This window comes from Chrysochloris asiatica, unplaced genomic scaffold, assembly GCF_000296735.1.
Source record: "Chrysochloris asiatica unplaced genomic scaffold, ChrAsi1.0 scaffold00025, whole genome shotgun sequence".
Classification (NCBI taxonomy): Eukaryota; Metazoa; Chordata; class Mammalia; order Afrosoricida; family Chrysochloridae; genus Chrysochloris; species Chrysochloris asiatica.
The window spans coordinates 23,719,438-23,731,107 of record NW_006408543.1 but is presented as its reverse complement, the minus strand read 5'-3'; positions in this window follow the sequence as shown (position 1 = coordinate 23,731,107).

The following is an 11,670-nucleotide window of genomic DNA, read 5'->3' as shown; positions in this document are numbered from 1 at the left end:
GTAACCACTACACTACCAGAACTCCATATATATATATATATACACCACTATGCTACCAGAACTCCATATATATCATATAATACTGTATTATATTTCAAGGTAGATCTTGAAATGTTCTTTTAATGATAAATGCTCTACCAGTCCACTTCCATTTGTCATTCCAGGTGTAGTCAACTATGTGATAATCAGATTCAGAATGGACAATACCAGTCCATTTTGGTTCACTGATGCTTAAGGTCAATATTTATGTTTTGTTTCAGTTTTGAAAACTTCCAATTTTCTAGATTAATACTTTGTGCATGACATGTTCCAATTATTAATGGATATTTGTATCTTTTTATCCTCATTTATAGTTGTGTCCTGTCAGTAAACGAAGCTCCCAAAAGCTTTATTCTGTTTGCATCATCACATTGACTTTGAGAAGGCAACTTTCCCCCAGTAGCATTGTGAGTGCTTTGCAATCTGAGGGGCTCATTTTCCAGCAGTATATCTGACAATATTCTTATCCTATTCATAATGTTTCAATATTCAATATTCTGGTGCTATCTGACAGTGTTCCACTGCCATTTATAAGCTTTTGAGTTGTTAAACATTTATAAATAATTCAAGACTGAACGCTCAGCTGAAAGATATCCTTTGTGGTTGACCCTGCTGGTATTTAAAATACCAGTGGCATAGCTTCCAGCATCAAAGCAACATGCAAGCCACCACAGTATGACAAACTGACAAATGAGTGATGAGAGTGGGTGTATGAAGGAAGATAAATTCTCTCCAGAATTAAGTAACCAGAGTTTTGGAGTGGCTTGTCCTGACTTCCCCTGATAAGTACAAGCCGTGAGAGTTACATTTCATTCCTGGAATCTGACTCTGAGTCTCTCTTTGCCTGCCTAATGTCAATCATTTGATTCTGTAGGCATTCCTATGCTCCTGTGGGATGTAAAGGAAATCAGGAATCGTCTTGTTTTTTTTAATACCTTTCTGTGTTTGTGCATGGTTTCATTTGCCAGCAAAGGGGGCGGGACAGCAACAATGGTAGCCTCTCTGAACCTAAGAAGAATTGATGTATTTTCCCTTTATGATACACAGAATATTCAACTTCAAGAGCGTGGAGTTTACTGAAGTATCAAACACTTTCAAGCATAGAAAACCCTGGATAATTGTAAAAAAAAAAAAAAAAAATTAAAAAAAGCACTGTATTTCTTCTGGCTATGGCTAACACCCCTACTCAAATTACCTCATTTTTGTTACTAAGTACCTTCGAGTTGGTTCCGACCCACAGCAGCCCTGTATAGGGTTTCTGAGAAGTGGCTCAAAAGGCTGATTCTCCAACCTTGTGGTTCAAAGTGACTATGCAATCGAGCACATTAACCCACAGCCCCACATCAGAACACACACAAGAAAGCAATTTCCACAAGAAAGGAAATTCCCAACCAATATGAAGAAACCTTATTCTTTCAAATAAAAATATCACTTTTGCTTCTGATTTCTTAAAATTCCACCATTACATCCTTCTGCAAAACATAGTACACTTCAGTACTTACTCTTCCATTTTGTAGACCAGGAATTTATATGGTTTTCTATATAAAAATTGAAATTCTTATTTAAAGGTAATCTTGCCAAGCTTTTGAAAATGGTACTTGAACAAAAATGAATCCAATCACAAAACCAACTATGAAAACATATGCCTCTCCCTTCTTAATCTCCTAGGCATTTATCATGTGATTGTGATAGTATTTTTACCCTTCGGATCTCATACCTAAGATTTACTTTTGATTTAGTTATTAATGGTATATGGGAAACTGTCACTATTTTTCCCAGTTATTAAAATGCTCAAAATGTACTTATTAATCAATTCATTTTTATACATATTTTGATAGCTTTTATATATATTTATGGTCTTAGCACTATTTCTGTAAGTCATTTATTTCATATATTGGGAGATCCTTTTATATTTGTATCTGTATCTAGAAGGTTGAAGTTGTCACAAATCTGTGCTCCAGATAATAGATAAATCATTATTCTATGCTTAATTAAGGAAGAGATAATCAGGAAATATTAAAGCAACCCCAGAAGATATTTACAAGAACTCTTCATTTTTAACATCTACAAAGTACCAAGAATGTTTGGTACACAGACTATTCCAATATGTCTCAGTATCAGATGTTGTTGTTGTTAAATGCCATTAAGTCAACTGAACCTTGTGGTTCATACTGACTTTTCAGTCCAGCGCATTAGCCTACAGCACCACCCCAGGACTCCATAGTATCAAAAGGCTTAAGCAAATAAATATTTTGCACAGTTCACAGTGTGAAGCACTTATAACAAAAGAATGCATACTTAATACTGTGGTTTATTGTGCTGGACTGCAAGGTCGATTTGAAATGAAAGGTAGGCTGTTCAAGCTCACCAGCCACTGCTTGTAAACCCTATACAGGATCACTATGAATTGGAACTGAGTCTATGGCACACAACAACAATAAGAAACACAAAACCTCTGTAGTACAGAACAAATGTAAAGCAGTTTTCTAGGTAGCTAGGTTGACCTTGGTTGGGCTTACTCACACCAAGATGATGAACTAGAAGTTGATAGATCAACACTGACCTTGGCTGTGATAATATGGGTGATTCAGTTTTCCTCATCAAGTATCAATCCTATCCCCTCTGTACACAGGGATTATAGGGATGGGAAACTTAGACACCAACCACCCAAAATGGTGGTGGTAGGGGACCTATAAAGGCACAAATTAGCTGGTTTACACGTTTTCAAGGGGCAGTTTAGTTTCAGAGTGTGTGTGGGGGGAGTATAATCCCCACTGAATAGTTTTCATCTTATCTAGATGGGTCTGATGAAAGGAGATGGGGATAAGATTCTTATGATTCAATGTTGTTGTTGTTGTTCTGTGCCGTGGAGTCGGTTCCGACTCATAGCGACCTTGTACAGGGTTTCCGAGGCTGTAAATCTTTACGGGAGCAGAAAACCTCATCTTTCTCCCGCGGAACAGCTGGTAGTTTCGAACTGCTGACCTTAAGATTCACAGCCCTATTCGTAACCATTACACTACCAGAGCTCCTAATAGTGAGTAATTATTATCATGACTAATTGTGTCTGTCACAACTGTAAAGGTAGAAGTTTTGTAACATAAAGGGGGCAGTAGTTAACCTTATATTTCAGAAACAGAGGACCCTAGAACCATCAATGGAGAAAAGCATGAGCAGAATGTGGGACCCTATCGAGAGAAGCAGCAACAACAGAGTTGGAGGCAGAGCTGATGACATGGAGAGATAGAGCAGCTGAGGACTCAGTGCATGGAAGGAGAAAGGCTGTGTGCTTGGTGGCCAGAAGGCTTGTAGAATGTGTCCTTTGGTTGAAACATAATATGATAGAATGAATGCAAAACTAATATTCTCCCATGTAAATGATCACTCGATTCACAATTAAAGCATTTAACAAAATAAATAAAAATATTAATATAATTGAAAAAATAAGCTTTCTTAATCTCTACTTTTCAGTTGTCCTTAACTATTCTGATTAATTTTGTAATTATGTCTTGCCTTCTACATTTTAATAGTTTTCATCAGGGTACTGTAAGTTAGGACTCAAGTATCCTTATTTAACTCTACACAGCTCTTTGGCATAAAATGAAGTTGGTACACCCTCGGAAACCCTGTACAGGGTCGCTATGGGTCGGAACCGACTCAACGGCACTTAACAACAACAACAACAACAACAAAATCTGGCTATTCTGACTTATGGGTAATGTATGTACACATGGGAAAAGTAACTGCTTGACACATACACTATTACAGTGATTCAAATATAGTAGAGATAAGGTAGAAAAAGAATACAGTGATATATATAATAAAGTATATTTTATTTTATAAACATTCAAAATGACAAAACGTAAGATAAGGCTCTATTTTACTCTAAATATTACATGAAGTCTGTTTTTTGTTGTTGTTTTTTTTAAACTGCAACTTTGTGTTGCTTTATAGAGAAATTTAAAAATACACTTCAGATACATTACATTCTCAGAACTAGGTCTACTTATTCGTCATGGATATTTACAATATTAGCATATTAAAAGATCTGAGAAGGATTTCATAGAAGACCTATTTTGTTGAATGCAGAGGTTTTCAAACAAATTTGACCATAAATCTTTTGAGTGTTTCATTTACTTCCTTATTTCCTTTATTTGTTACTTTTCTGTTTGTTTGAATTTTATATAAGATATATTTGGGAAGGACTGTTTTATTCATAAATTCCATTGCCTCCTTATGCCTCTAATGCCTTATTTAAATTTAGTATAAATTTCTACCAAGAGTTCAAATACTCATCATGTATTCCTCTTTAGAGGTTTCATAGGCTATTACTCACTTAATGAGCAGGATAAACCCCACAGTGGTTTAATACAAGAACTAGCCTTGGAATCATCCTTAAAGACAATATTCAAAGCTGATGCAGTCCAGAGATTAAGTGCAAATCAGATTCTGAGATTTCACACAATATGCTGAATAGTCTTTGTCCTTGTAGATCCATGTTCCTTCCTTCTGTATCATGTTCTCTTCCCTAGAAGGAGGGAGCTATCTGGAGTTTATCAAAGAGCTTTCTTGCCTTCTGGCATCTAATTAGGACCTCAGTGGATGATCCTAGCAGGGCATGCAGTTGTGAGGGGCAGGGGTTTGGAGTGAGGAGGAAAGTAAGGTCCTAGTAGAGTAGAAAATTGATAGCTCCCTTTCCCTTTCTTTTTCTGATCCAGTTACTATTTCTTTCCTTTTCCTCTTGAGCTAGGGCCTACCATGGTCCATACTGTAGAATCAGCATTGGACTGCTAAGCACAAGGTCAGCAGTTCAAACCCGCAAGCTGATTCTTGTAAACCCTATATAGACAGGGTTTCTATGAATCAGAACCAACAGGACAGCACTTAACTACATAATCCTATGTTCTAGTCCCAGGTGTTTTACTATCTCTCTTAGGCTTGCCCTAAATCTGTTTACCTTTACCTTTGAAAAGTCCCTTTTTGAACACTTCAGTGTTTGAACAATCCCTGTCCCTATGGGATCCATATGTTTTACATAGAATTCCTTCAGAGCAGAGCAGTCAAAATTTGAGCTGAGGACTGACTGAACCAAAATCAATCAAGTACTGAAGATTATTTCAATCACTTCACATACATGCAAAGCTGGTCAATGAATAATGAAAATGGAAGAAGAATTCATGCCTTTGAATTATGGTGCTGGCCAATAATATTAACTATATCATGACCTCCATAGAATGAACAAATCTGTGCTAAACGAAGTGGAGCCAGAATGTACCATAGAAGTAAGAATAGTGAAACTTTGTCTCAAGTATTTTGGACAGGTCATCAGGAAGGATCAATCTCTGGATGGGGACATTGTGCTTGGTAAAGGAGAAGGTCAGCAAAAAGAGGAAGACCCTTAAGACATATTGGCACATTTGCATCAATTAAGGGGCTCAAACACAACAATGATTGTGAGGATGGTGCAGGACTGCATACTGGTTTGTTCTGTTGTACGGTGGGGCATTGTAGAATAAGCACTAGCTGCTCCTTGGAAATATCACATAAGGTCACTATGAGTCAGAACCAATTTGACAGCATTTAACAACAACAACATCCGTTTCACCAAGGTCCTAAAATCAACATTTTCATAGCCATTTTGTATACCTTTCACTATGAGGAGCATACAAAGATCAGACAACACAGTTCCCTGAGTCCACGAGTAAACACAAACCAATAAAGAAAATGTGCAGAAAAAGTTGGAGACAAGAGAAAGCACATCCATGTTATTTAAAAAATTTTGTAAAATACATTGAATGAAATTTAAGCTCTGACTCTGGGTAAAGATGTCAAAAAGTACTCATTACCCAGTGACATTTAATACTTGAATATTTTTGCCACCTGTCATCTTACTTCTTCTCACCTGTATAAATGGCATTCATCTCTGTTGGCATCCTGATTATAATGTTATCACTGATTTTCAGTTATTTCTACTAACTTATGACAGGTTTCTTTCTTCACATGCCATTCATCTGACATTTATTTGCTTTCCTTAATTTGTGTTTAAATATGAATTTCTAAAATCAACCTTGATTATATGTTATTGCTTAGTTGATAGCATTCATTTTCTTTCAGCTGATTCACAGTAGAAAGTAACTAGTGATATCTTTTTTAAAAAAATATTTTTATGTAAGTATCAACAATAGGTTATATCCCAGGCAATGGTGTTCAAACCTGAAATTTGGTGATACTAAGACCAACAGTTACACTTTATGTTTTTCCAAAAGACATGGATCGTTGTAATGCCATAGCCCCAGCTGTAACTTTAGAAATTATGATATGTGGGAGGACAAAGGTCCCAAGCATGCCTAGTGAGGTCTTACACATGCTGTAATCATCCTTATGCATACCTAGTATATCTTTTATCAAAAACATAATACATATTTCTGAATTCACTTTTCAAAAATCAATGATCCATGCAGTGTGGTTATCATGACAGAGAGAAGACTGACTAGAGAGGAGAAGAATTCTGGCTGTATTTCTTCCAAGACAGATTTGTCAATTATTCTGGCACTCCATTGTACTTTCAGAATTCTACACCAACACCATAATTCAAATGCATTGATTATTCTATGGTCTTTATTCATAATCCAACATTTGCATGCATATCAGGCAATTGAAAAAAACATGCCTTGGGTCAAGCACACCTTACTCTTCAAACTGACATCTTTGCTCATGACTATTTAAAGAGATCTTTTGCAGTGGATTTAGCTAAGGCAATACATCATTTTATCTCTTGATGACTGCTTTCCTGGGAGTTTATGGTTGTTGTTATGTGCCATCGAGTCGGTTCCGACCCATAGCGACCCTGTATAGGGTTTCCGAGGGTGTAAATCTTTACGGGAGTAGAAAGCCTCATCTTTCTCCCGCTGAGCAGCTGGTAGTTTCGAACCGCTGACCTTAAGGTTCGCAGCCCGATTCGTAACCACTACGCTACCAGAGCTCCTTGGGAGTTTATGGTAGGTTCTAACAAAATGAACTTTTTGATAACTTCAATCTTTTCTATGGTTATCATGATATAATTTATTGGTTCAATTATGAAGATTTTTGTTTTCTTTAAATTGAGATGCAATCTATACTGAAGGTTGTATGTAGTCTTTGATCTTCATAAGTATTTCAAGTCTTCTTTGTTTTGAGCATGCAAGGTTGTGTTATCTGCTTATTGCAGGTTGTAAATGATTCTTCCTCAAATCCTGATGCCATGTTCTTCATATAATCCAGTTTCCCAGATTATTTGTTCAGTGTACAGAGTGAATAAGTATGGTAAAAGGATAAAACCCTGGCACACACATACCTTTCATGATTTTAAACCACTCAGTGTACCTCTGTTCTGTTCGAATGACTGCATCTTGGTCTGTGCACAAGTTCATCATGAACACAGTTAAGTGCTCTGGTATACCCATTCTTCTCCATTTTATCCATATTTAGTTATGATTACAAGTAAACATCTTTTTGGTCTGATTTGCTCTCAGCTTAGATCATCTGACGTTATCAGTTGTATCCCTAATTCTACGTCCTCTTCTGAATCTGGTTTGAATTTCTGGTAACTCCACTCAGTGTTCTGCTGTAGTATTTTTTGAAGGGTCTTCAGCAGCATTTTACTTATGTGTGATGCTAATGAAATTGTTCAGTGATTTCCACATTCTGTTGGGTCCCCTTTCTGTTGGAATGGACACAAATATGAATCTCTTTCAATCTGTTGTCCAGTTGGCTTTTTCCAAATTTCTTGGCATAGATAACTGAGTGCATCTAGCATTTCATCAGTTTGTTGAATCACTTCAGTTTGTATTTAGTTCATGAAAGCTTGGTTTCTCACCAATGCCTTCACTGCAGCATGGGCTTCTTTTTCGATGTCATCGATTCTTGTTCATATGCTAGCTCTTGAAATGGTTGCACTTCAACCAATTCTTTTTGATACAGTGACTCTGTGTATTCCCCTTCTATCTTCTTTAGATACTCCTTAAATCATAACAATTGTGAGGAAAAAGCAGGAAGGGAGAGTGCTTTGTTCTGTTGTAAATAGAGTCACTATGAGTCAGAACTGACTTGATGGCACCTAACGATTAACACAGCCTGTGGTAAACACTAGATTTTGAAAAACAAGATTGGTGGATCAAACACACCTGTTGCTTCCGGGAGACTATGAGTCTTTCTGTTTCCACAAATAATTAAACCTCAGAAACTCTATATAAGGTCTCTGTGTTGAAACCAACTTCATGACACATAACAACAATGACAACAAACCTTTGGCTCTTCAGGTCCCAATAAAGCAGGGAAAATCCCATGACAACCTACTTCATGAGAGGAGATCTGCTCTGTACACATGCAGCCATCACTAGTCAGAATTGATATAACTAACATGGAGAAGGCAATATGGGCAAAGGTATTAAAAAGTTTTAAATTTCACTCTCAGTCGGCAATCCAGGATCAGGGTGACAAGTAGATACGCCCCTGCGTAACATGCTTTGTGGAGTTTCACATAAGGATTGCTTTTTTGAAAGTTCTCTTCACTAGCTTCTCCTTGTTGTTGTTGTTAAGTGCCGTTGAGTCAATTCTGACCCATAGAGACCCTGTATAGGGTTTCCAAGGAGCAGCTGGTGAGACTGAACCAATGACCTTACAGTTCAAATGACATTGCAGTCTGACCAGCTTCTCCTAAGTTATCTTAAATGCTTCCATTTCAGATACATGCTCTTTGGACTTTTCCATCTGAAAATTCAAGTTAAAATTCAAGGGACCTTCGTATTCCTTTCAACTAATGCTTTGACAGGATGACACAGGTTTCTATGGAAGCATACCATTGGATATTCCATTGGGATAACAAACATCAAAGGAAATACCTGGGTAATTTACATTTATATTCCTTATGATCACATATAAAATGATTTTTACAACTCATTTCCTCTGATTTGAACTACTCCACATTATGTATATGATTATTATCTCAACTTTAAAATGGAGAAAATTAGACCATTAAGCAATTTGCCCTAAGTTACACTTCAAATAGCCAAAGCCAGAATTTAAACCATTGTCTTATGCTGAGCTCCATAAAATTTTCATATATTGCAAAAAAAAAAAGTCAGCAGGCATGTATTCTGGACTTAGATCATCTGCAATTATTCACAAACAGTTTTGGTACTTATACTCATTTTTTTGTTTGTCTGGTGCTTTATCAGGTATTTATTTTATTTCCAATATGTTGTTGTATTTTTTTTTCTAATACAAGAGGGGAAAATATTGATTATTCATTCACTTACCAATATATTGAACAAACATTTAGTGAATACATTCACTATGCTAGATACTCTGCTCTAAACACTGCTTCAACCTTCAGAAAAATCCAATATACTTGTGCAGAGGTGATGAGATACATACACTATGCTGTATCTCAAAGTTCTGTGGAAGTAAACACCTCCTCTATGCTAACAGTTCCAAATGTATACCCCCAGAACTGATCTCTCCACTGAAAACCAGAGTATGTACAAGTATTTGAGGGATAGGTGTGAAAATACAATCAAAAGGTTTTGCATACTTAACATGAAGAAAAACAGAACTCTTTATTTTAACTTTGTATTGCAAATTGGGTGAAGGTTGACAGAGCAGGTCTGTTTTCTATTCAACAAATCATACACAGTGTTTCATGTCACTGACTGCAATCTTACAATGTAACATCACTTAACCCACTTTCTCCCTGTCTTTTCTGTTTCCATTCCTTCTTTCCCTGAGCAAATGCTGTCAATTTGATCTCAAATGGTTGATTACGCTAAGGTGTGTGAACCTCCCTAGTGTTGGTGTTCCTTTCGTAGACCTGTCTGCTGTTTGGCTGAAAACTGAGCCATAGGAGTGAGTTCATTTCTAGACCTGAAGGGTGACCAAAGGTCATAATATCAGGAGTTCCAACATTCTCTTTTTGACCAAGAAGCCCTGTCTTTTTGTGATTTTTGAGGTTAATGGTTTTGTTTTGTTTCCTTTAACTCTTGCACTCCTCTCAGTGTTTTCTCCGGCCTCCATTATTTTTGTCAACCTCCTTCTTATTGTATACTACCTATCCATTCACCCAAGGTAATATGTGTCTCCACTCTAGTTCAAGGTGTGGTGCTGTAGGATAAATATTGAACAGCTAATCACATGGTTGGCCGTTCAAATCCACCAGCTGCTCTTTGGAAACTCTATAGGTGGTCACTGTGAGTCGGAACTGACTTGATGGCACTTAACAACAGCACTCTCTAGTCAGTCACTTAGCTATAAGGCAAATGTCATAAACCTGGGACCTCTTCTAGGACTATGTCTGGGGACTACATCTTTGCTGGTTGCTATGGGCTAATGTGCTTGACTGTAAAGCTGGTTTGAACCATAAGGTTAGCAGTTCAAGCTCACTAGCTGCTCCTTGGAAACCCTATACAGGAATGCTATAGGTCAGAACCAATTCAACAGCACTTAATAACACAACAACAAGGTTTTAAAGGAAATCCTAATGTTTACGCAGGTCCTCTACTTAAACTTGATCTAAATGCCAATTTCAGTGTTCTCTGCTGTTGGCAGAAGTGAAAATCTCTGCTCAGTTTTTTTCAGCTTTGCTTTCTTCTTGAATTATTGTATTGTCTCTAACGCATAAATGTGCAGTGTAGGAGATATCCAAGTCTATGAAGGAGGTGCATATACATATTTAAGTCAACTTCGCCATAGACCACAACTTGTTCAAGATTGTTGCTGTTGTTAGGTGACATTGATTGGGTTCAGACTCATAGCAACCATATCTACAACAGGAGGAAACACTATGTAGTCCAATGCCATCTTCACAGTTGTTCCTGTGTGGAGGCCATTGTCACAATCACTGTGTCAATCCAGCTCATTCCTTTTCCATCTTAATTTCCAGTTTTTCTGGAAGCCAAAGAACTCTATGATTTTACATCAAGCCTATAAGACTGTGGTTTTGTACTTAATGCTTAGCCAACCAAACTGTCCTCTGTATTCATACCTATATAAGGGGCTTCAAAAAATTCATAGAAAAATGAAATTAAAACATAATATTTGATGGTATATTAGGGAGAAGCACGGTGCAGACCTCTGACAGTAATAAAACAAAATATCAGATGAAACAGGTTCAGGGGACTGTCCAAGAATGCTGAACTACATATAAAGGGCTATTTAGAAGGATCAAAGGCTTACTTGCTAGTGAAATTTGTAGCAGAAGCAAGAAAAGTGGCATTTTCTGATCTGCGACTGCCAGCGAGTGCCCAACTGCCATCTTGGGGGTGATGGAGCAGGATCAGGATCAGAGGAAGGCTCCCACCACAGACATCTGACCAATCATTGGAGGTAAAGATGTGAACATTTTTCTCCTTGTTCATTGGTCTCTCACTGTCTACATACCTCCAGTCTGATGATGAGAGGGGGTGCCTGAGTGATTGGACATTCCACCCCCACGCCCTGAAGGTTCTAGTACACATGCACTTGGATCTGCTCAGAAAAAATGCAGTGTGCAGAATCAAAGAAAGGGGAGAGGTCAACAGAAACTGCTTCCCCCAGAATGTCTCCAGCTGGATCAGGGAGGGGCATTGAAGTCATACTCATATTGTGCTACATTAAAAA